The sequence below is a fragment of the Ambystoma mexicanum genome, chromosome 8 (assembly GCF_040938575.1).
Source record: "Ambystoma mexicanum isolate Mex_15411 chromosome 8, UKY_AmexF1_1, whole genome shotgun sequence".
Taxonomy (NCBI): Eukaryota; Metazoa; Chordata; class Amphibia; order Caudata; family Ambystomatidae; genus Ambystoma; species Ambystoma mexicanum.
The window spans coordinates 1,239,194,585-1,239,219,697 of NC_090929.1; the positions used below are offsets into that span (position 1 = coordinate 1,239,194,585).

At 43.9% G+C, this 25,113-nt stretch overlaps 1 protein-coding gene across 1 annotated transcript in view; it reads right to left on the reverse strand.

Annotated features, from left to right (window-relative positions):
* The window catches only part of SLC35G1 (solute carrier family 35 member G1), a 220,739-nt gene that overhangs the window by 88,025 nt on the left and 107,601 nt on the right, over positions 1–25,113 (reverse strand). The window lies entirely within an intron of this gene.

Here is a 25,113-nt window from a genome sequence, read left to right on the forward strand (position 1 = left end):
AATTTGCTTCCAGCGACCACATGGGTGCTAGGAGCCAGTCATACATCAGTGTTCTGAGCACACTCCCAAAACTAATGTATGCAAGGCGGCTAGACCGCGCATATTTTACAATGCTGTACAGCCCCCCTGAAATACGCAGGCCACCTTTGAGAATAGGGGGACCTGTTCACTTCTGAAATGAACAGAAATTTAAAAAGTGCGTTCATTTTTCAGACTCTGCCCCATTATCTGTGGCAAAAAGAATTTTACATGTGTAAGCCATTCTCGTTTACCTGGGCAAATCAAAGATCGCGACAATGGTTTCATCCAGTGCAGACCTTTAATTTAAAAAGAGTTTTTGACAGAAGCTGAAACATCAACAACACTAGAACCAATAAGTTAGCATTAACATTGACATCCTTCCATTATGACCTTCCTGGTGCTGAACCCCATAAACCCATGTAATGCTGCCTGCCCTGCTTAAGTGCCAATTCAGGATATGGAGTTATCGCTTAATTATTTGACCTCCACTTATTTCTTTCATAGAACAGATTGTGGAAATAAATATGAAAATGGTGTCTACTCAGAGCATCAGGTAAATGATCAATCCATGTTGACCCCCTATTTTCCCAACTTCAAATAGACAAACTAAAATATCCCCAGAAGAACCACTGTAGCTCTTGGTCTATGCACAGCAATAACCCTGCAAAGAGTCACACATTCTAACAGGAAGCGCGTGGCAAAGTGCCTCCCTCTAGCGACATAAAACCACGTAAGACACTTACCTGCTGTATGCAGGTCTATCTCAGTGGGTGCAGAATGAGTGAGGCAGAGTGTCTTGGTATCTGGGCGTCGGGCTCGTGGAGAGGGGAGCTCATACGCTGTACATAAAACGCACTCTACGGCAAGCTACTGGATCCACTATTGTAAGCTGGGACTGCGCGGTAAGTGTTGCGTGGGAGCTGCTCACAAACTTGATATTTTGAAGTGCCATCATTTGACAACATTAAAATACACTAGATGGGTAGCGGTAACCACGTGCTTGCCGAGGCTGTAAAACAGAGTATACCCAAGCGCGGCGCAGTCAGAGGCTAAACGCATAGCGCTGGGGAAAAGGCAATTACGGTTGAACCAGCCACATATTCTCATGCAGGCATAAAACCCAATGTTGGCGGGGGAGGGGGCCTGCCATAAGGAGGACAACCTTACACCGACCCAGCCATCCAGATCCTGGATGGCTTGCCCATGATACCCACGGAAATCATCGATTTCGAAGTATCCAAGCGATTACCTAGGGCCGCGATTCTGTCCGCACAAGGTTGTCCACAAAGGACGGTACAACTGGGTGATACGTTAGTAGTAAATAAAACTGTGATGAAAATGTCGGACTATTTTCCGGCACAAGTGAACGTGAATAAAGAAGCACTAATAGACCTTTGCGCTGACCTGACGAACGACCAGCTGGCCTCAGTGCCCTGCTTGGGTACAAAGACCATTGAAACAGTAGTCCAGGCAGTCATCTCACCGCACACACTACTAAATCCAGAGGTCAATGCCAGCTCTCCGGTTATCAGCCAGCCATTGATGCAACTGCTGGCTACTTCGGGGGCATTCTGATCAAATGGAACTTGCCACAGTAGATGTACCGGCTCCTGCTGATGGAAAACAGGCCAGCTCTGGAGGATAGTGTGGCTGGTATAGGTCACTCGCCCAAAAGATGAATTGCATCTGTCAGGCCTTTTCTTTTACAACAGGCCGGTGTATAACACGCAAATTCTACTCAAATAGAAGGGTATCCGTTGATCCGCATGTTAAACTGTTGCTTTTTTGACTGTTGCTTCTCTGGTCTCAAATCATGAAGGTGTGTCCCATAGCTTGGTGATGGGCGATAGAAGATACTTAAGAAACCGGGCAAGAACCATCATCCCTGTTATGCTGCCATCCAAGAAACTTGATGAAAGTCTGTAAATCTTACTCTCATTTGTTTAATTGCGCCATTCTTGAAAGAAAGCTGCCAGGGTCTCTGCAGGTTTCTTGTTTGAAGGGGGTGGCATGTGGGAATCCAAAGGGCACAGCATGTAACTTGACAGTCTTTAGAAAGAGGAGAAACATGTGCTTTTTCTAGTCTCTCCTATTTCCATCTTTCTTGTGACATTTTCAGCTACAAAGTAAGCATAAAGTTGCCATTACGCATTTGTCAGCATCATCAGGGAGCTTACATCCGACACAAGAGTCTATCATACAATCATCTAACAGGAACCTTTGCAGAGCAAACCCATTAATTTCCTACTGAGCAATGCCATGCCCAGCCCAGATATGCCATAAATGCAGGCCTCTCTGAATATACACCAAAGTGCACTAGTGCTTGGCTGTAAACAGTAATGAGATGTCTTCCGACTGCCTGCCACCAAAAAACGCTCAAGATAAGCTTGAAGCTTCAGCTACTGTCTAGGGAAGTGCAAAGTAGCCTCGCAGAAAGTGGCAGAACCAGAATGCTGGCAAGGGTCCAGCAAGGGAGGAACAATATTCTATTCTATTCAGCGTGGGCAAGAGACAGCAATGTGAGCCACCCAGACAAAGAGAGTAGGCACAGCGGAAAGCCCTCTATCAGCAAGAATTCATGTCTTTCATTACAACCTTTACAAACCATCCCAATAAAACGAGGAGCAGGTTACTACTAGTCTTTTAGATAAGCACTTTTAGTCAGGGCTCTGTGCTGGGATGCGGTATTGCTTAGAAGTCAGGTGGCTGAAGGCAAGCATATGGGTTTTATTACATCAGTATATAATATATGCCTGAAACGTATTAATATAGCACAACCCTAGCTAAAAAGCAACGTCGTATTTCACAAAGATTAATTAAAAACAAGTGGTAGTCACAAGTCCAGACACTCCTCATTACGAGTTGGGTGGTGCAGTAAAAATGCAGCAGTAATTCTGTTATCGCTGCATTACCGCACCGCCCAACTATGAGTTTGGCGGAAAGTTGGAGGATTCACCTCCAGCTATGAGCTGAAGGTAAATCTGCCACCTTTTTACAATATTTCAGCAGAATTACCACCAGCATAATTACTACTCTGTTAATTCCACCAAAATCCCCCATGGAGTCCTATGAACTCCAACAAAACGAGGACTAACACCGCCACAACCACTTGTAATCCGGTGGTAATACCGCCGGATGAAGTGACGGTAACAGTATTTCCGTTTGATGGTATCTCAGCGGATTTACTGCAGAGATACCACCGAACTTGTGATGAGACCCAGTGGACTGTGATTTTGTGGTGCACGGTGCATATTCAAAGAATCTCTTTGGAAAGTATTGGGCTTCATTAATAGTATGATGGTAATTCTTCAACCTTATTGCATAATTACAGCCAAACTTGTTTACTTTTACCACCACTCATCTGGCAGATTTACTGCCGGATTATGAGTGGCCGTAAAGCGGCGACAATCCCCACTTCTTCAGATTTACTGTGACTGTTAATTCCACCACGGTAAAGCCTACCATGTTTGGCGGTGAAGTGGAGCGTTTTCCAGCAGCTACATGCTGGAGGTAAATCTGCCACTTCACCTCCAATTCAAAATTCAGCGGGGCAGTAACACTGGTGGTAATTCCATTACTTCCAAAAAAGTGGTGGCAATGGAATTGCTGCCAAAAATGTACCAGATCACCAAACTCATAATGTGGCCCCATTGTCTTCAGTCAGTTATTTCATAAACTGTAGGCGTGAAGGTGTAATGCATGTTTGGAATGGCGTTCCACGGTGCGGGGAGTAACAGAAGAAGTCCTGTTTCCTGTGTTTTGGTTTTCAGTATTTGTGCCTTCATAACGCCATACTGTGGATTCTGGAATTGCACTGGCCTCCTTAGATTAAATGACTTGTTCCATGCGTGGTGAGCTTTGGCTTTGCCACAGCCTTAGAGGCTGTCTTAAAGATTATTTGGACTGGTGTTGGTAGCCGGTCTACCTCCCAGAGGACGGGGAGCTGTGATCCTATTTTTTTGATGTGGGTGATTGCACTAGCTGTGATCTACTTCGTGCAAGGGTTGGAGTAGGGATGCCCGAATGTAGTGTGCCTCCCCGGTCATAGTGTGATAGAACCCAGGACTGCACTGTGGTTCTGAGGTCAAAGTGTTGTAGGAAGGGCTTGATTTTGCCCAGTAATGCTGGATGGTCCTTTTTGGTGATAGGAGCGCCAAGAGACCACTTAAGTGGCAGCAGTGCGCGGTACCAGACCACATGACATAACAAGCAGTTTAGCAGAGGGGCCACTATGATAAGATAAGTTATTTATAACGCGCTTAATACCCAGAGGTTTCTAAGCGTGGACCCCGGTGATCGAACCTCTGTTGCTCTGTGTGGTCTTGCTTCCAAGGCGAGCACGTTGCCGTTGAGCTATCCTCCCAAGACAATCATTAAAGAAGCCCAGAAGAGCATCGGAAAACTGCTTGTTAGCACCAATTCAAACATTACCTTTTATAGCTATGCATCGGCTAGTAGAAATATCTGTTTTAAATCACCTTAGTGGATCAAAGATTTAGATAAAATGCAGCTTTGTAGTTACAATCATGCCATTAACTTTCAAACAGCTCTTCTGCAGCCAGAAATGTTGTTTAATCACCTTAATGTATCAGGGATTTAGGTCACGGAGAATGTGACACTTGCCATTCAGCTGGCAGATATAGATCCCTCCACAAATGGCAGCACACAGGTACTTTTTTTACTAATATCTTTTTTTTCTCCCATAGGTGGCTAGAGCGCCTTAATAAGGCGAACCTGCAAAAGGCCCTGATCGCCCTGCCTCGCTTTTTCTGTGACTTCATGTGTAAGGGAGAATGACTACAGCCTGAATGTATTAGGTGGGTTGGTCCCTTGGCTTTACTATCTTAAAGCCAAGGGAGTCGTGAGAATGCTAACAGTGAAAGGGGAAATCAGAAATCTCCACTTATAATAATTGCGTGGCAAGGAGAGAGAGAAGACTGAATGGAAAGGTCAGCACAGCACTAAGCAGAGCGATGCAGTAGTTGGCGGGTTATTCTTCAGAGCAGCAGAACTGCTGCATCCTGACGATGGCGGAAGTCCTGCTAATTTGGTCGACTTCCATTGCACAGCATTTATTAGATTGTAGACTGTCGCCGACAAGACCTGGGTACGCATCTGGGGCAGGTAAAGTTGCTTATGGCACAGCCTGTGGTGGCAAAAGATGTGGCAGATGGGAATGTACACTACACTTGCCCCACATTCTCTGCAGTGGCTACTGGTGAAACCGAGGCGCCATTTGAAACCTTTATCTGTGAAATAACCAGTATCATTAGTGCCACAAATCAGTATTTGCGTGGTTATTGTGAGTTTGGCTTGGTAATACATGTGGTAGTACCCCTATGGTATTACTACATGTGGTAAAACCCCATTTCCCCAGTGAAGTCCTGTAGAAACCAAAATAGGGAATAAAGAAGGGTCCACACGGCTCTCGGTCATGCTGACGCTTCCCATTACTTCATACCCGCGTCATGGGGTAATTGTTATTGGGTTTGGCACTAAATGACCCCCTTCTTAGAAAATATGAGTTCATCAGAGAAATCTCTTTCTGAAAGCCTGTTTTTGGGAGTGGGAGTGATCTCTACTGCGGCACCATTGCAGTAAAGCAACCAAATGTAGGTAATCCCCCCCAAAAAAACAAATGCAAATATACAGAGGCCGAAAACAACGATTTTCTTTGGTCGAATTCTTCGGTATTTTTGTACAATCTTGTTAAATAAACAGATAGGGTGTTGAGTAAGGGTATACAAAGAGGGTGGGGGATGAGATTGGGGCCTGCAGTGGATCTCCCCTCGCATTGTTAAACCGCACAAAAGTGCAAAATATCACAAAAACATTTTCGAAATTCGACCATTACAATTCGTGGTTTTGGGCCTCAGGTTTAAACTTATTGAATATCTAGATTGGAACTATTTCCATTGTATGCTTCTTTCCAGGTAGTAATGATTATTTCTTACCTAACCACCACACACACATCAAGGAGATACACTCCGACAACAATGATGCTATGGCAGGCTGTTGAGGGTACACTACGTGTTCATGTAACATGGGTGCTGACAACTCCTGCGAAGGCTGGAGCAGAAAATGTTAGACCGTATTGGGCAAAGGAGAAGGTGTAAGGGGTGCCCCGGACCTTAGAGACTGCCACTGCACCCACGCTGGCCCTTTTAACGCATAAAGAACCTGTGAAGGGATGATTTCACTCAGGTACACCTAGTTGTGCACAGGAAAGAACTAGCTCAGATCAGCAGAACGAACCCTTCCCTATCGCTGGCTGATCTGGGTTGCAGATCGGGGCAAGGATTGGCATAAATTCCAAGCACAATCCAGAAGCAATCTGGAGAACAGGCTGATGTCAAAGCTCAAAACGCAGTTCAAAGCACAGTTCACAACAAAATCCAGAGGCATTCAGTGAAAAAGGCCAGGGTCAGAATCCAGAACACTCAGATCATAGGTCACAGAAACTAACAGAATCCATAGCCACTCTGTGAGTCCTAAACACAGTAAATGACAATTTGCGGTTTCCAAAACGGATCCAGAGGCAGCCTATGAAACAGACTGAGTTTGAGTACCACCGGAGGAATTCAGACAGAAGAACGCTCCAACAACACAAGATGCTACATTGAAAAGCACTGCTCCGAGAGTACTAATCCTGGGCAGGTTCATCTCCGGTTCAGGCGCCCCTTACCATTGGTGCAGCGTACACAGATATAAGTTCACATTTGGATGCCGGCGCAGCTGGGAACTGTGGAAGCTATCCTTCCTGGAGTCGCCATTGAAGCCTTCAATAAATGCATGGCAGTCGCAAGCAAGAAACTGTCGATGAGGAAGATTGCTTGATCATGACAGAAAAGAGAAGAAACCAGAACAATGCAAGAATTAGCAAACAACAAGGGGTGTAAAAATCTGACACACATGAAAGGGACCTGTTTCTGGTCCAAGATAGACATCCTGGGGGTAAATTCCAAATCACAGTAATAGGGCACAAAGTCAGGAGGGCAGCTGACACGTGGGAGTGGGAGCTTATGGTTACGTACAAGCAATATTCAGTGGTTCTAAAGATTAAGAGGGAAGAGATCGAAAGAAAGGTTAGGTTTGAAGAGGAAACAAACCATGTCACAGAGGAGAAAAAGAACTTTGAACTGAACATGGCAATGTCCACTAAAGTGGATGGTTATGGCTGCTCCCACCCAAGATCAAAACAGACCTACTTACAGTAGAGCAATGGAACTCGACCGCAAAAGCCAGATAGACCTGCGATGGGGAAGTGATTCACAAAACCATATTCTACCCAAAATGTTCCTGTCCTTAAGACTGGTAAGACTATGCATTACATGTGATGGGTGGATCCAGATGGTCTAGTGACATTGTTGGGACTGCTTGCTCTGTATTGTTACTTGGAGGGGATGCTTTGTTCCAACAGAGTAAGAATGATGCACCCCCTTCACACAGGTCGGTGAGCATGCATGCGTACACTGATTCACCTGCATTGGTGGGGATAGTGAGTGGTCTGAATAAACTACAGTTCTAGACCACAAGTGCTATGTGCGTTGGCCCTGGGACCTACGGGTGTATCCCAGGCCTGATGGTTGCCCCTCAAAATCCAACAGTGCCCAGCCCCAAGTTAATCACGCTTTCGGTGTAGCACATATGCCATGTGGCTTACGCTGATGATCTAATTATTTGTGATCTGGCTCCAGTGGGTCTTCAGTGTTCCTTAGGTGCTTTAAGTAGATATTTGCAAGAACTCGATCTAAATGTGAACGTGGGTAAAACCAAAATCATGATATTGAAAGCTAACAACTAAACTAGTAGGAAGCGGAAGACTACTCGTAGAATTGAGGTTGTGCAAACAGTTCAGATATCTTGTGGTGATATTTTATGATTTAAAAAAACAAGTACACATTATCTAGAGTATTACACACCTTAGCTGAGGTGGTGGCGACCCAAATGCATGTGCGTGATAGGCGTCATTGTGTTTTTACTGATTTAGGAGATGTGTTCATCATGAAACCATGTTAACGACAGATCAATACAGGCATTGGATCTTAAATGCGCAGCAAATTTCATTATGCATGGTTGGATTCGCTTTTGCAAATCAGGTTTTAAATTGTAATTGATGAATTCATGTTTTGTATATACTGTGCAAAAGGTTTATTTGAAACCATAACGCAATAAATAAAGAGATTATGCTTTAGGGTGTAGCAGAGGATGATTTTTGACATCGGCAGATAGCCCCACCTCACCTTTAACTGACAAAAGTCATACACTTTTTCCTTGCGCTTTGTCTCAAAAACATCTCCATTTTTTATTTATCCTGATATTGTATGCGCAATATACCAAGAAAGTATACAGCCCGTGTTCCACCAGCTCCTGCTAAAGACGATCAAGTGTTCCCTCAATTGCACCTCCAGCTCTGCTTTGGCGGGGTTCATTTTCTAACCATCCAGTAGGACAATTGTAGCATATTGCCATGTACTATAGCAATATTCGGTCTCAGGAGGATAGCTCAGGGGCAACGTACTCGCTTTGGAAGCAAGACTACATGGAGCAACACAGGTTCGATCCCGGGTCCGCGCTTAGAAACCTCTGGGTATTAAGCATATCATATCATACAACGGATAGACAATGCTGCAGGAAGTTAGACAACTCTTCTGTGAATCACGTGACGTACATGTGGCCCCACTTACAGCCTTGCGATGACCAATTTTCTCTTCAAGTACTGTCATGAGCTGCAACATCAGGTTCAATGTAGCTGAGATCTGATGCCTGAAGGACAGACTCGAGAATGCACAGGCTGAGGCTGGAGCCCATGTTGAGAGCATTAGTGTGCTTGGAAGACTCAGGGTGGATTTCAGAAGAAAGCCCCTTCCCAGAACCCATATGGAATATTTACCACCTTACGGCACCTAGTACCTGTCTGTATTGCACATAGCCAGGCGGATGTATCCTAGAGAAAACAACTTGTGTGCAAAGGAAGATCCTTTTCCCATCATGTTTTTTCTCTTTTTGCGCACGTGTATGGCCGTACCAGCCCTGGAAGATAAAGCCTTCACCCAGGGAGCAAGGAGAGTCATGTCAGCTGTACTGTCTCCTCAACAAGGTCATGGCTTGATGAGCTCCTCCACCTTCCAGCCTATGTAAAGTCTTTGGGGTTTCTGCAAACGTAAGACCCAGATTGTGGCAAATATCAACATAAATGCCCGCATGTGGCACAGTCCTGCACGAGAAATAACCACAGCGCAACACCTAGCAACACACACTGCATACACTACCAATACAAAGACACAAAGAAGGTGGAAAGCATGAATGACAACATTTTGCCAATTTTACAGTCAACTTGCAGATTCGATCAGGCCTCCTCTGAAGCTGCTGGCATGAGTTAGTGTTGGCTGCCCACTGCAGTGCAGTTTGTTGAGCGCCTGGTGATAATATCACTGTGGCTGCCAGCCTCAGAACTGCCTGTTCGTGTACTTTACCACAATCCTCTTCAGTATCATTTTCAAACACGGCCTCCTTGGTTAAATGTACTGCAAGCAAATCTCGGAGGAGTACTAGTCGGGTTACTCGTTCAAATCCATGTTGTGTGTCTGTCTTGCATGACTGAATAATCGGATCCCACTGTTACCCGCGTACCCCTTGCTGACACAACTACTTCACAATTAAATAGATGGAATTTATTGTGGCAAAGATTACAGTTGAAGTATTGCCACAGTGTTGTTTTTCTTCACATGTCTTTTGTGGAAATGAAGGCGATGCATTTGGTAACTATACAAATGGTTGATTTTCTGAAGCAACCAATATTGTTAACGCGTTCTTGATGGGTGATATAGTATGGAGGATGTCGGCTCTCAAACCCACGCATTTCCCACAATGTGCAATATCTAAACTAACAGCGATGCTTCGCTGATAGCACCTGCACGCCTTCTCTATGCCACGCCGTACTTTTATTATTATGGTATTTATTGAGCACGGACTTCGCTTTCAGAAGCAATGGAGCGCTTTACAGAAGTACACAAATACAGATTCACAATGGAGCGCTTTACAGAAGTACACAACAGGACAGATGCACAATGGAATGCTTTTCATAGGTAACAACAGAACAGATTGTTAGGGAGAATTCTCTCTTTAGACTGAATTTCCTAACCTAGTGAGTCCCCCAGCAGCTTTGCTGGATTTCTGGAGTTTTGTTTTTCTCCTGCCAAGAGTGAGACTCTTTTTTCTCCCACTCTTGGACATGATTTGTGGTGTTCCTTTGACTGTTAATGTGTTTTATGGGCTATGGGGTCCTTTACTCCATAGGGTCTCATGTGTTCTTACTATGTGTGTTACACAGCACCCTCCGTGCAGTAACACAGGGGTGTCATAGTGACACCCCACCATAGACTCCATACCCTGGGACTGACTACTGTCTCCCAGGGCATGTAAAGTCACCATTGGCTTTACTAGTCCCAAATTATTAACAGAAACCAGTACAAACCATCATATTGTGGACGTACTGGTCGGGGCAATTCGATTGCCCAGGGGTCTGTTAGTCGAGGGGGCACGTCTCCGTCCCCCCTGATCGAGTTTTGGCTGGTGGCAGTGGAAACTACTTTTTATATTCAACCGCAAATATTTCCCTATGGGATTTTCCCATTGTTCGAAGCTACCAACTTTAATTATTCAATTTTCATAGCCTCGAACATACCGCCGGTTTATTTAATTAATATTAATTCTCCGGTTGGTATTTTTTGCCAAGACTCGATTCTAAAATGGCGTTTGTGTTCTCTTCTGTGACTCCAACCCAAGTCGAGCCCTTTGTTCCACTTTTTGGCGGGCTTCTCCACAGAAGCCTCCAAAAGTGGTGCCACTCTGTCTGGGTACAACAGGGGGTGTGAGAGGGGGTTTAGGCACCCTGGACTGAGTTACCTTGGTAACTCAAGTCGCACTCTTGTGTGATTAGCCCAAGTGGTGAGCCGGCTGGCTCAACACTTAGCATGTTTGATTGACAGCTAGGCTGAGTGAATGGGGGTATGCTACATAAAAGCAGGGCTTTGGGGACTGGAACTTCAGAAGTCGCCACAGGACATGAGAATCCGACGAGGGAGAAGCTGAGCTGACCTACCACGACGACACCACCGGTGGAGCCCTGCGGAACCGACTCACCACTTCCCGACGACAGAGAAGATCTCCCGGCTGGAGAGGCTTCTTCCCCTTACTGGTGGGCACAACCAGTTTACCTTTCTTTCTTCGCACCCCAGACCGGTTTGTGGTCGAACTGCACGTGCCAAGCACCCCGGCGGCCGGATAGCCACTCACCACTGAACCGCGAATCAACGGACCGCTCCTTGTACCTGAGAAACTCCGCGGCTGGTTTCTTCCCTGGCAGTGCAACGGACTCCTGTCTTCCTCCACGACGAGATCCTCTCTTCCCCCGGACGAAGCACCGACTTGCATCCGCTGCCAGGAACAACTGCCCCCACTGGAGTGTTCTCACCACTTTAAGGTACCGTGTCCGCCAGGCCTCCCTTGCAAAGATTGCAACAAGGTAATAATAACTCCTTAACCTTCTGGACTGGGCTGGCCGCCTTGACCCTCTAACTGGTCCCTTTCTTTGATCCAACTCCTTTTTGAACCATTACAAGACTTTTGTGCACTGCAACCGTGTGACCTTGGACACATTTCGTTTCGATCCTCTTAAAGCGGATCCGGCCTACTGACTCTGAATTCACGGTTTTACTTTGCCTTCCTCTCTTGTTATGTTCTTGTAAAAGTGTTGGGATCTGTTTCAATTTGTTCTCTGCTTTTCTCTCCCTCTTTAAAACGAACTATTAGAGTGCCATCTACGTTAAGTGCTCACCGCTGTCTGAAAATAAGTGGGGCTTGACTTAAGACTTGTCTAATATTCTTTTAAGGGAGTGTATATCTTTTAGTGACCGTGTTTTTGAATTGTTTACTATTAGTGCCTGCGTGTCTTTCTAGATGTGGTTTTAAATAAATAATTATATCTCTTTTACACCAAGCCCTGCTCAGTGTTTACTTGTTCTATTGTATGGTCTTTACCTATGGTGAATACTCTGTATACTGCCTAACTCTTCTTGAGGGAAGTCTGACTGCTCAGACACAGCTACCAAGTGAATCTGTGTGGTACAGACTACTACCAAGTGGGTTTACTGCCAAACACCTGTAGTCCTAAATATTTTGCAGTGGTCCCAGAGGGAACTGCACAGGTTTCTGCCTAACACAGATATACAGCGGGCAGATAGGATACAGAGGGACACAGAAGAGGGGTACCACTGTAAAGGGTGTAGGAGAGAAGAGCGGTGGATGGCGTCTAGCAAGTCAGGTGGCACGGGGAGCAACGTTATGGCCTTGGTGTTGAGGAGGAGAGACTCCTTGAAGAGAAGGGTTTTGAGTTATTTTCTGAATTGTAGGAGTGTGGGGACAAGTCCGATGCTGACGGGGAGGAGGTTCCATAGTCTTGGGGTGTAGGCAGAGAAGGCTTGTTTTCTGGCCCTTTCCTTTTTGCAGCAGCATTTTTCAAGACTGCACGAGTCCTGGCTTCTGGTGGTGCACTGCCGACTGGAGATGCTGAGTTTCTACACAGGATAGCTGGTTGACTTGAGGGTGACTGCCTTATAAATGATGCAGCAAGACTTGAAGGTGATTCGTGCATGCAGTGGGGGCCAATGAAGGTCCACGAGAGCTGGGGTGATATGGTCGTATCTGCATAGACCCTTGATGAGACCGCATGTAGGACACTTCTAACGGGCAAAAGGGAGGGTGACAGGAGGCCTTCGAGGAGGGCATTGCCCCCATCTGGGTGGGATAGCACCAGTGCTTGAACGGTGGATCTAACAATGTCTAGAGGAGGAAGGGATTGACTTTGTGCAGGAGGGCGAGCTTATACCAAGCTGTCTGAGTTTTCTTAGCTATGTGTGTCTTGAAGGAGAAGTGTTTGTTGATGTGGAACCAGAGGGATTTGGAATAGGAGGTGGGCTCGATTGTGAAGCCCTCAAGGTTCACGGCTGATAGCCAGTTCTGTATGTCTGGGTGTTCGGTGTTTTTGGTGAGGAGTAGGAATTTGGTCTTGGAGGGGTTGAGCTTCAAGTATGCACTGGACATCCTTGATGGAGTTGATCTTGAGGTATAGGCTGTGTGTTGTTGGCGTATTGGTGGATGTGGATGTTGTGTGTGGCTAGGAGGACTACCATCGGCTCCATGTAGAGATTGAAGATCACTGGGGAGAGAATGGAACCCTGTGGGACTCCATAGGTGGCGGGTAGCATTGGCGATCTAGAGGAGTCCATCTGAACAAACTGCTGATGGTTAGCGAGGTAGGACTTCAACCAGCATAGGACAAGGACACACCACCACTATTGTAATACTTGATGCTCCAAGATCCCCATTTGCACCTATGTATGCAATAATCTATGTTACATTGTTTTTTAGCACAGCACTGCAAAATCGGCACTGTGCACTTTACAAACGAAATTCTTGGGGAATTCGAGCTAGACCATTTTCTGAGGCTGCTCACAGTGGAACATACATGTGAAGAATTTCAAATGATTACATTTGCCTCTGACAATAATATGAGTGATTGCGTGGCTATGATTCCACACATGACAATGATATGTAGATAGGTCATTTGATTCTACCCATTATTCGTTTTCCAGAATGCATTCATGCATCACCTGCCAATAGCCATTCTCAGGTCGCAACCCTAACTTTGCCCAGGACATTACCGAGTTCCAGCTGCAACTCTGCAAAACATTAGTCATTCTCATTACATTGACTGCTGCTACAACATATGTGGGAAAAGGCAACTGTGCATGCCCCATCAACTTAACTAAACTTGAAACCTCTCCAATTACCCAAAGGCACATGTAACTGACATCTCAGTTTGAAAATTCTTTCTGCAACATCCAAGCAGCACCTCATTGAAAAAAGACACAGATCGGATGGAGGGAGTGGTGGCTGGAAGGGGCAGACTGCCGGGCTGTTATGGGGAAGAGTATGACTCAGTGCGCTGAGGATTAAGGGCAAGTAATCAAAACATTAGCATTTAATTCCTCTTCGATTGCACACCCTAATTTAATGAGGATATAATGAGATGCATGGCCAGCTGGAGACTAAGATGGTGCATTACGGAATAGCTGCACATAAAAATTGCCAAACATGAGAGTAACAGATGTGGGGAGCGCTGACCAATGGTGCCCGTTGGCACCCTGGAGGCAAAGGGTGAGAGGGGCACAATTTGATTACTCCCCTGCACCAGGCAACCAGAGCTGCAATCCTCTACTGGCACCCTGGCACCCAGACTGGCTGGGGATACACTGCAGAGGCCCAGAACTCAGGCTCCCTCACAGCTCAGAGGAAACGGAGCTGGGAAAAAGCAGCAAAGAATAAAGCTGCTGGCACCCAGAACTCAGAAAATCAAAGTGGCAAAGGGGAGGGTCAGGACACATGGCTTTCCATGACAGCACACAGAGGATAGAGGATATGGTCTGAAGAAGGTTAGTGAAAAGTAGGCTCTGGCGGCATTGGGAGCTCCCCAACATTGGAACCTTACTGACCATATGGCACTGAAATACCACGCCTTTCACAGTGAAATAAAGGATAGCTGCATCTGGAGTGGAACAGCATAACTCAGCAGCCATTTTGGAACAATAAATGACTGATGGGGCGTCTGTGTCTGAAGTAAGAGAGAGGGGTCAATGAAGGCTTCAGATGCTAGTTGAATATGTTACATCGATGATCCCCGTGAACACAACTGGTAAATGTTATGTTCTGCTGATTGGATTTATAAACTGCACAAATGTGTTTTCCTGCACTAGATGATGTGAATAGCTAAATGTTTGTTCACCCTCTCCTGCGTTTTGATCTTCTTTGAATGGGTCATAACATACCCTTTACAGGTATATGCTGTGCTCTGTTCAAAAGAGTGAAGGGGTAAAATGTTTGTGGGGTAATTGTTCGTGCACAGTGGAGGTGAAAGATACTTGGGGTTTCTTGAAAAGTGTGGCAGTGGATTTTAGTGGGTGGCTTGTTGGAATTTGCCAAAAGCAGTGACAGATGCACTATGTGATGTGTTATTAATGAGATGAAGATTAGATCACAGTGACTAGAGGAAATTCAAATATAATTAATGTTTTATAATTTGAGTAGTTTAGTAGTTAAAAGAAAAGGAGGATAAGTGAACCCGTTTATTCATAGATGCAAAGAGAAAGTGGTGCTTCTACAAGAAACCCATCTCCCGGGAAATAGCTGTAATTTTCTTGAATGATCACTGATATACTTTCCATATCAATGCTCCCCCTCTTTTGAGGCCCAGCTTTCTGTCACAGATACAAGAATTACTTAAAGCAGTAATCAATAGTACATCATTAACCAAACAAGGCGTTGATGGAAACCCCACAAAACCGGCCACTTTCACACAAGCAATAGGTTTCAAAGATTAATTTAATCCCAGATTAAATTGGTTTTCATACCTGTAGGCAGCTTGCTTTTTTCACAATCAGACTGTTTTTTTTCTAAATAAGTCTGGTCCTACATTAAGCAAATTGTCGCTATCAATAAGGAGAGAAGGCCCAAGGCCGTGGGGAATCTGGAGATTGAATGCCACGCCAGCTGCTCACCGAAGACCATATCAGGCTAGTAGAATTGGAGTTATTGGAATCGATATGGTGATCTAAAATACCAACACAGAAAAAAGGAAGGGTAGGTCTATTCAATCCAACCCAAGGAGGAGTGACGTGTGAGAGATCATATGTCATGTCATGTTGCTACAGCGGGGATGCCAATATGCAATGCTGGCAGTGCCAAATCAGATCAGAAGGCCCACCAAACCTTCTTCATAAAACAAGCTTAATAACATATGCCAAACAGGTCTGTAAAGACATACGAAGGATAAGGAAGGCAGCACAATGACTTGTCTTTATTCACTGTGCTGCCATTATGGCAGAATGTAAGCTGTTTTTGCCTTTCTAACTATGTGTTGTGCTTCCAAAAATGATATTTTTTTGTTTGCAAACAATATTCCTGGTATACACAAATCGTAATGGTTAACAGACAAATATTTTGAAACCAATCAGCCCTAAATAGAGGTCAAAGAACACAGTGGGAAGCATATATGGTGGTGTCATAGGGGAAGACTCTTAGCCATCAAGTCCTGCGGTGAAACCCAACCACTCAAAACACTGTGCGGCGTGCTCCTCAAGTAAAACAAGGGGATGCAGATTCCCACAGCAATGGCAATCCAAATAATTGACAATACAGAACCGATGCAGCTGCTGAAATGTTAGAAATTATTGAAAAATGAACGTATGCACTGGCAGTACTTTTAACCTGTTTCCTGGGGTGGTGATTGATGCCTCAGTGCTAAGCACCCTGAGTAGTGTCGTTAGTATTTAGGTGGTTGTACTACTCCAAATACACTGAGGCAAGGCTCCACTTTACTGTCCATATCACACAGCAGAAAGACTGGAGGATACGACTAGGGGTCTGGACTTCAGTGATGTGAGTTCTCGGAAGGTTCCTAGTGGCTATTTCGAAAACATTTTGTCGAATGACAAAAATGTCGAAAATATTTTACCGAAAAAAATATTTCGAATGTCATTTTTTTGTTATTTTTTGTTTGCAATGGGGGGGGGGTTCCCCCCAACCCCACTTTTTTTTACCCTTTTATTTTACTCGCGAAACAAAAAAAAACATATAAATTAAAAAACAATAAATTCGAGAAAAAAAAAATCAGTAAAATATTTTCGACATTTTTGTGATTCGGCAAAATGTTTTCGACATATTAACTGGATACCTTCTAGGAATTATTGAACTGAAAGGTTTACCCCTACTTTGTCCAGGACCGGGGATGCATAATCACAATGCACATGGGAGTGTCTTAACAGAAAAACTATTTAAGCAATGGAAATAAATTCCTCTAATCTTGTACGGTTTAATTAATGCAAACTCCAAGTACAGTGTTTTGTGCTACACCTGGCATAGAAATGTATACTCCAGGGCTCTTTCTTCTAGAGGAGAAGAACCAAACACATCTGTATGACAAAACAGTAGGAATTTATTAGTGCCTACAAAGGCATTTATTGGGCGCATTTTATTTTCATATATTATGGACAGGACACAGCTCATTGTCTTATTCTATATTCCTCAGGGGTCGCTTGAAGAAATATGGTTCTTTCTGGTCCTGAGGAAGGCGAAGTATTATCTTCAATTGCCGAAACGTAGAGCCCTCGGTGTTGGAAATTATAAACACTATAGAAGAGGCAGCACAGTCCATGGTATTAGCATAATTGACCTAAAAACATTTGATGTAAAACATTTGATCGAATTTCTTTGACTTTCTTTTTCGGTCAAATCTAATTAAATATATATATATATGGGGGTGGGTAAGGGTAGAGATTACTTTGAGGAGAAGCGGGGGGGGGGGGGGGTTTGTGGGGTCTCCCCTTGCATTTTAGACCGGAAAAAAGGTCAAATAAATTCAATCAAATGTGATTAGGTCAAATGTTTTAGGTCAAATAGACCCAAACCCAGTCCATAGGTTGAACACTGCATTATGCAATACGGAAACCCCTGAACCTACAAACAACTGTTTACGGTTAATCTCTAATGATGAATATTAGATTATAGTTAGTTAGAGAGCCATGGATCATGAAAAGGTCAGCTTAAGCCACATGATGCTCAAATGATCTTTTGCCTTCCTGTAGGTAATCTGTACCTTTCCTCTGTGTCTACTTTTGAAACCTTTTGCACAGTGCGTATAGAACTGTGATTATTATTTTTCTGTATTATTTGCTTTGCATATTTGTGTATATGTATATATTACTGTGATTATTTTTTTGCATTGCATATTTATATATACGCTTACGTTTTTTGTGTTGTGTTAGATACACAATAAATGCCTTAGTAGGCACAACGAAATAATGTTTTTTTCATACAGATGTGTTTGGTTCTTCTCCTCTAGAAGAAGGAGCGCTGGAGTATAAATTACTATGCCAGTTGTAGCACAAAACAATGTACTTGGAGTTTGCATTAATGAAACTGTGCCAAATTATAGGAATTTATTTCCATTGCTTAAATTATTTTCCTGTTAGCACACTCCCGTGTGCATTGTGAGTTCTAGGAAGTGCACAGAGGGAGAAAGTGCTGTACATACATTAACTCAAAAACACAGAACACAATACTGTGGTTGGTCAATGCAGGATAGTGCCAAGCTATCATATAGTGCTCTTATCATGCAACACTTGTTACTGCTAATTGGAGCTAGGACATCTCTTAGTCCAAACGTGAGGTGGGGAAAGATCTGCGAACCTGCTGCAATCTTCCTCTCCAGATAAATTCCTTCTTACTGTGAAAGTCCACATGCGTACTGAGCCATACCGTCAGGAGGAGGGAGACACGTGCAGGTTTAGTCCCACAGTTTAAGAAGTAATGGATGTGTGGGGCATCCACGCAGAATAACACAGATTACTGCCCTCCTTAACACATAGTAAGACCGGAAACCATGCAAGCTGTGTGCAGGAGTGACTGTGGGAGCAAGGCCCCACCAACCACTCCGTAATTTGGGGCAGGATCTTCTGGTCCAGCAAACAACAACAGGTACCTGGAAAAGGGGCCACGGCATGCAGTCCACTGCAGCTGCACGCCCTCTGAATCAGCCTAAGGTAAAGCAAACACAGCCACCATTCCTTGCAGCCATGCAGACTCATGGGAGGATGTCAGTGGCAAAGAACCAAGACGTGCTGGCTCTCTAAGTCAGCTGGTATGTGTGATAGACCCCGCGCCGTGGCCAAGTCGACACATTAGAGGGGATTAGTGATAAGGAAATGTTGCTGCGGTGACGGGGCGGGAGCATTACTCTGGTGTACCCGGGCGGCGGTGGTGATTCCAGGGAACAGATTGGCCTCGAGTTAATTTCCCCCAACTTAATCATCTCACTCGGGGAAGTACAATACCAAAGACAGGGCACAGTGGAATTCAGTTTGTGTATCATATTTTTGACACATTAAGGACTAAGACTGCGCTTTACATTTGAGTCCTGTGAAGGAACGGGGCAAACTCGGCAGTCATTTCTAACCTCCACCCTGTTCTAGCCCTGTAAGGTAACCGGACAGTTTCAGGGGTATGATCTGGTCCTGCGAGAGAACAGGGCAACGTTTTGGACTGCATTTAGGAATGGGGTGCTTTCACCCTCTGAGGCAAAGTACAGGGCACGTGGGGTAGGAAAACTGAGCAGCAAGATGTGTTGACATTGACTTTCTATGTTCCATGTGTCACATGTGAATTGTGTGTTCCCATGCATGGCTTGATGTAGGAGGAAATGTGATTCATTGTGTATTCATGTTGCTACATCATATTTATCTATGTGTTTGAAGGTGTTGGAGGACTCCAGGTGACAGAGGGCAGGATAGGATAGGAGGATTAGGTAGCAGGTACTAAGTAGGCATCAGGTTACAGAGCAGACTCAAGTAGGAGTGTAGTAGTACTCGCATGCAGGTTAAATGTTTTTTTCCCCCGAACTCACCCATAACTATTCATTTAAGCAGCCCTAACCCTTTTTCCAGTGATCCTAAACTCCGCCCACCCATCCACAACCTCTCCATAACCCTCTTCCCCTGATTGGCGGTCTTGTGGTGACCTGTCTACTAAGCATCAGAGACCTGTGCATAACAAAGGTGGGAGGGTCGTACTCCCTTCGGCTTCCGTGGTTAGGGAGGGGTTGCGGATACCCCTTCGGGTTTGACAGAGGCTCAAACATGTCTGGGGATGCGTGTGGTCTTGTGCTGAAGGGATGTGACCTAGCAGTTCAGGTTGGACTGCCTCTTTTGGGGTGGGACCAAGCCTGATTTACATATGGTCTATCCCCTTTCTGTAATGGCTTGGCAGACAAAGAACGATGGTCTGGGGGGTTTCCCGGAGCAATGCCAGAGGTTAAGATTAATTCTAAACCTTCCAGCCATCATCTCTTTTGCTTTGCACAGGGGGAACCCATCAGAGTCCAGGATGCTGTCCACATGGGATACGTTGTGCCAAAAGACTGTGAGTGATGCCAGGGAAAGACCACATGTGTTGCTTTAATGAGTGTGTGTGTGTGGTTTGTGGGGAAATAATTTGTTTTATTAATTTTGTTTCTTTTTCAGGAAGCAAGAGGAAAAGACAAACCAACCTTTCGAGACTTTTATGACCAGAAACCCTGCCCTTTCACATCAGACGAAAAGGGAATCTTAACCTGCCAGCCTTATCATCGAAAGGGAGGTCTACTTAGGGTCGCAGGAAGCCAAAGATGCCACAACACAAAGACTTGTATTTACCCAGGTAGGGGAAATATGAGCATGAACTCTTTCTCTTTCCCTTGCTTGGTAAAACACAGCCTTCAGAGCGACTGGATACATGCTGCTGCTCGCCATGGGTGGAATGGGAGACATATCCCTTAAGTTATTAGTTGTCGTCCCTATTGCTGCTTCTTTACAGGAAGACTCTAGCCAGAGTTCTGCATATTCTGAACACTTAAACAAAAACTTGAGTTATCAAAATCCTTTCCTTGTTTGTCTACTTTTGTTTTCGAATGTTTTTGTGGCATATATTACACCGTTTTCCAAAGAGAAACAAAGCGAAAACAAATAGAGCCTCAACCAAGCAACCGCAATTGTCTCAAGCTAGAACGATGCACAGCAAATGTATGAAATGGGAGGTGTTTAAATGGAAAGGCTGGGGGGGCGGAGCTTGTTTTGCAGAAACGGACAGATTTTGTTAGGAATGTAATGAGGAAGCGTGGCTAAGTTGTAATGATATAGTCCAATTTACTTCTATTGAATGTTTAGGGGCTAACATTTCAAGTTACAAGCTACAAGCCATGCATAAAAAGTCGCTTCCCCCCTCAGCTCCCACCATGTGCATAGCACACCAATTCTTACTCGCCAGGTGACAATTAGGATTTACTTGTCGCGCGTGTACATATTGAGGCCTGAAATAAATGGCAAAACCCCAGATTACAACAGTGAAAATTGAAGAACCTAGAAATCAATTGACATATGCATGTAAAGAAAATCATGCTGAGTGCAGGACAGCAGATACTTGCTGCAAGAATCTGTCCTCCTTCCTAGCCTGTGTACCTAGCTAGGTTTCTAAATGATCACGGCAAGAGATGTCAGGAGTCTTTGATAGGAGGTGCACGCCCCGTACCTGCGATTGGGTGGCAGCAATACACACACCAAGAGATACAAGTCTTGTCTTCAAGAGCTGAGAGTGTAAGGAGACCTGTGAGGGATCGAAGGGCCACAGTATGTGCAACACAAATTGTCTCTCTCCAGTGAGGAAGGGGAAACCTGCAATGCCATCCACATCGATAAGACCAGAAAAGAGGATATGGCCGCCAAAAGGGGAATGCTTGAGAGGCTCAGCCATCAAAGGAGTTCTGGCATTTGCCACACCCAGAGCCCCGCCCCAATGGACACATACCACGAAGAGTAGAGCCTGCTAGGTTCCAGTGGGCGCACAGGAGGGCGGTTTATGGACCTGACAACATGCTACACGTTGTGAAATTGAGTCTTGTAGGCCAAAGCAAACTGATGAAGCACTTGAGAACGGAACCACTTCATGCTGCTAAACCAAGTCTCAAAACCAACAGTAAACTGAAAAAAAGTTTGAAAATGAAAATACTTCCTTTTATAATCTGAGTCTCAAGTGTCTGATTGCTTTATTTTGGTTAAAGACCATAAAAGCACAGTATACACAAAAAATGTATATTTAAGAGCAATTCATATCAGGGACGTCATTTAGGGGCCGCAATTGCGACCCCTGAGGTCTCCCTGGCTACCCCTGTGGTCTCCCTTGCTACCCCCCTCCTCCAAAAAAACATACATTTCTTTTTTTTTTAATGCAAGGTCCTGGGCTGTGGCCATCGCCATGTGGCTCTTTGCTTCTGGAATGGCTGGCTTTCTTGTTCAGGCCTCTTAAAAAGATAAAAAAGAAGAAAAAAAGAAAAGGAGTTCCACAAGTCTAACACTTCCAGCAGTCACCCTAAATAAGAAAGAATAGGAATACCAAATATTTTTTTCTTTCTGGAATGTTATATAATAATTGCTAGATTCTTTAAAGGTTTATTTCAGGCAACCATCAGGGGGTGAGTCACTGATTTTAGTCTGTTCTTAAACATCTCAACTCAGCCTTTCACCCTTCTGAGGTCGATAAATGAGTACCAACACAGGTTGGGTGATATTGTATGTATATTTGTTCTACATAAAGCACTTAATCGTAAGTGCTATATAATAGCACATCATTATCATTTGGCCATGGACGTCTGATTGCATTCACAGTAATTTGGTAAAATGGGCCTATACACACCGATCTTAACGATACATATGGCGATCCATTCTTGTATTAAATGTATATCACATTACATTTTTCGTAGTGTACTTAGGAACAATGCTATGTGATGCCACTTGCTGTTGTGAAAGGTTGTGTTCCATCGCTTCCCGTGATATCACTTTGAGGTGGGGTCAAATGACATCACTTCCTGTGATGTCAACAGAGATCAAGGGTCGTGTGACGTCACTTCCACTACCCCTGGCATTTTGGCGAAATGACATCCCTGATTGACATCATAAATTAGTAAATATATAAGTGACAAAACCTTAATTTAAAAAATGTTTCAGTCGGGTCCATACCCTAGCTAAAAGTGTGGAAACTGCAAATACCCTCGCGATACATTTTAAGTGTCTTACAAAGGTAGAGCTTCAATCACAGTGGTAACATAGTTTGATTTCGGCATTGTGACCAACAAAGTACAGGGTTTGAAATTGAGGGGAGCTAGGAGCTATTTAGCTCCTGCTTCTAGAATAGTACAGCCTGGTTAGCTTGAAACCAACATCTACCAGGAGCTACTTTTGTCTCCTAGGGCCAACTGGTGCCATCCAAACATGTAAATGTGACATTAACTTTGAGTATTTGAGAATGTTAATAAAGAATTAGAATACAGCTAATACACATTTAAACACAATGGTTAATACAAAATGGACAAAAAGTTAAAGGAGCATCTCTGGTAGCTCCTGGTTCCCCCGCTGTAGCTCCTGCCTACTGAGTGATGCCCAACACACAGAAGCTGGTTTTAGCTCCTGCTCAATGAATCTCAATTTTGAACCCTGCAAGTACGTCTCAAATTGGTTAATACTGGACCAAGAAAAAGTGACATTTGTCTTTGTTCACAGCTTTACACATTGGGCAATTCTGGGAGGAGGATAGCAAGACAGAATTGTATATATAGATGTCTTAATCTAGGTACAGTGATCAAAAGGTTCAAGTCCTAAATCCATTTTACCTCGAATGTAGTTCTGATTTTGATGTCATCTTTCCTCAAAGACTCCATTAGTACCCAATCCCAATAGAATTCCTGTATCTCCCTTAGTTCAGCTTGTTCCATGATTCCAGTGTTCTCACAGAAACCACCTAGACGAATATTACTTAAAACTTCCTTGTGCTTATAACAGGCCCATGGTTTTCGCGTTGTTGCCTGTTGAGGCATTCTGGACATCACCTCTATAATCTTCTAGGCCCTTAGTTATTTTTATTTTTTTTATTTGTTTGGTTGAAAAAATCAACCTTTCAAATTTTACAACGGGTACGTAACAATAAAATACAATATAATCTATTAGAAAAAAATAAAAAATAAAAGCATTTTACATAATCTTTACATGGGTGTCATGACCACACAACAGAGCAGAGAAAAATAACATGAAGATTCAATACAAGTAATTTTACCTCCAAAAATAATTTTGTTCAAAGCAATAACGAACAATGGTATTAGAAGGCAGAGTACAGTATTAGTGCGAATCAGGAAAAATTGCCTCCAGAAATTGTACAGTGGCTATCTTTACTGAAAGGGAAGTAGTTGTAAAGATAAATTGCCACATGTTTTTCTGGATATACACATTTTGATTCTCAAAGAAATTTTTGAAGCACTTCTTTCGGATAATAGATAATAGTGGACAATCTATTAAACAATGTTCCAATGTTTCCCTTTGAGCAGGATTTTTACAGAACCGACATTGATTTTCAGCATTTGGAATTTGCTTCCTACGCCCCAAAACATCTAGGGTTGGCCAGAGGTTCAACTGGAAGCGAAGAAACTTTGGTCGGAGCTTTGGCCAAGTAATCAGCCTTAATTCTAAACCGTTTATGACCAAATAAGCTTCGGTCAAAGTCCTTATATTTTAAGCATTGGTTTTGTGTCATACACCAATCATGTTGATTAATTTTCAGGTTTGCTCGTGCTTCATTAGATAATAGAAAATCTAGTTCAACAGAAGCATCAGATAAAGCATTCATGGTAAAGTCACACCACTTCCAAGAGAATGTTTGATTTTGCAAGAGTAAATGTCTTGCCACCTTACCCAATATGTCTAGACGGTCTAAGGATAACAAACATATTCGAAAGAAAGCGCAATATTTCCAAGAGACATAGGAAGCCATTGATAAAGAACCTAATTCAAAACGGATCATAGGTAAAGGCGTACACATGGGTAGGTGTAGAACTTGCTTCCAAAAGGAAGATTCCAATTTGTCCCACCATGCTGCGGGTTTAGGAGCAAAGGCTTCAGACCCATAGGTTAAGATTGGAAGAACCTTCTGGAGGTAAAATGTTAACACATGTTTAATTGTACATTTTCCAAATTTGCCCATAAGTACTCTTTCTTGGGCAACTAAGGCCCTTAGTTATCAAGAGTTTAGCCCAAAGTAGAACAGGTTTCATGTGTACATGTTACTCAATGCCAAATTGTTCCAGCTCCATTCTAACCGCTGTGCTACTGGTGGCACTGGGCAACCCCAACAGCCTTTTGAAAAATGTATTCCCGTTTGTTATCAATTGTTGAATGTTATGATGGCCCAGACCTTTGCTCCATAAATGACTGCATATTGTGATTGAGGCCTGTACACTTCTATCATTGGATGTATGACACAACCCCCACATTTGTTTGAAAAATGTAAGGAGCTGCTCAACCGTCTTGCCAAAATCAGATTACATTTTGATAGTTGAGAGTAGCAACCCCCCTGTAGCAAACCCACAGGTAATCATAGCAATCCACATTTACCCCACCAAAC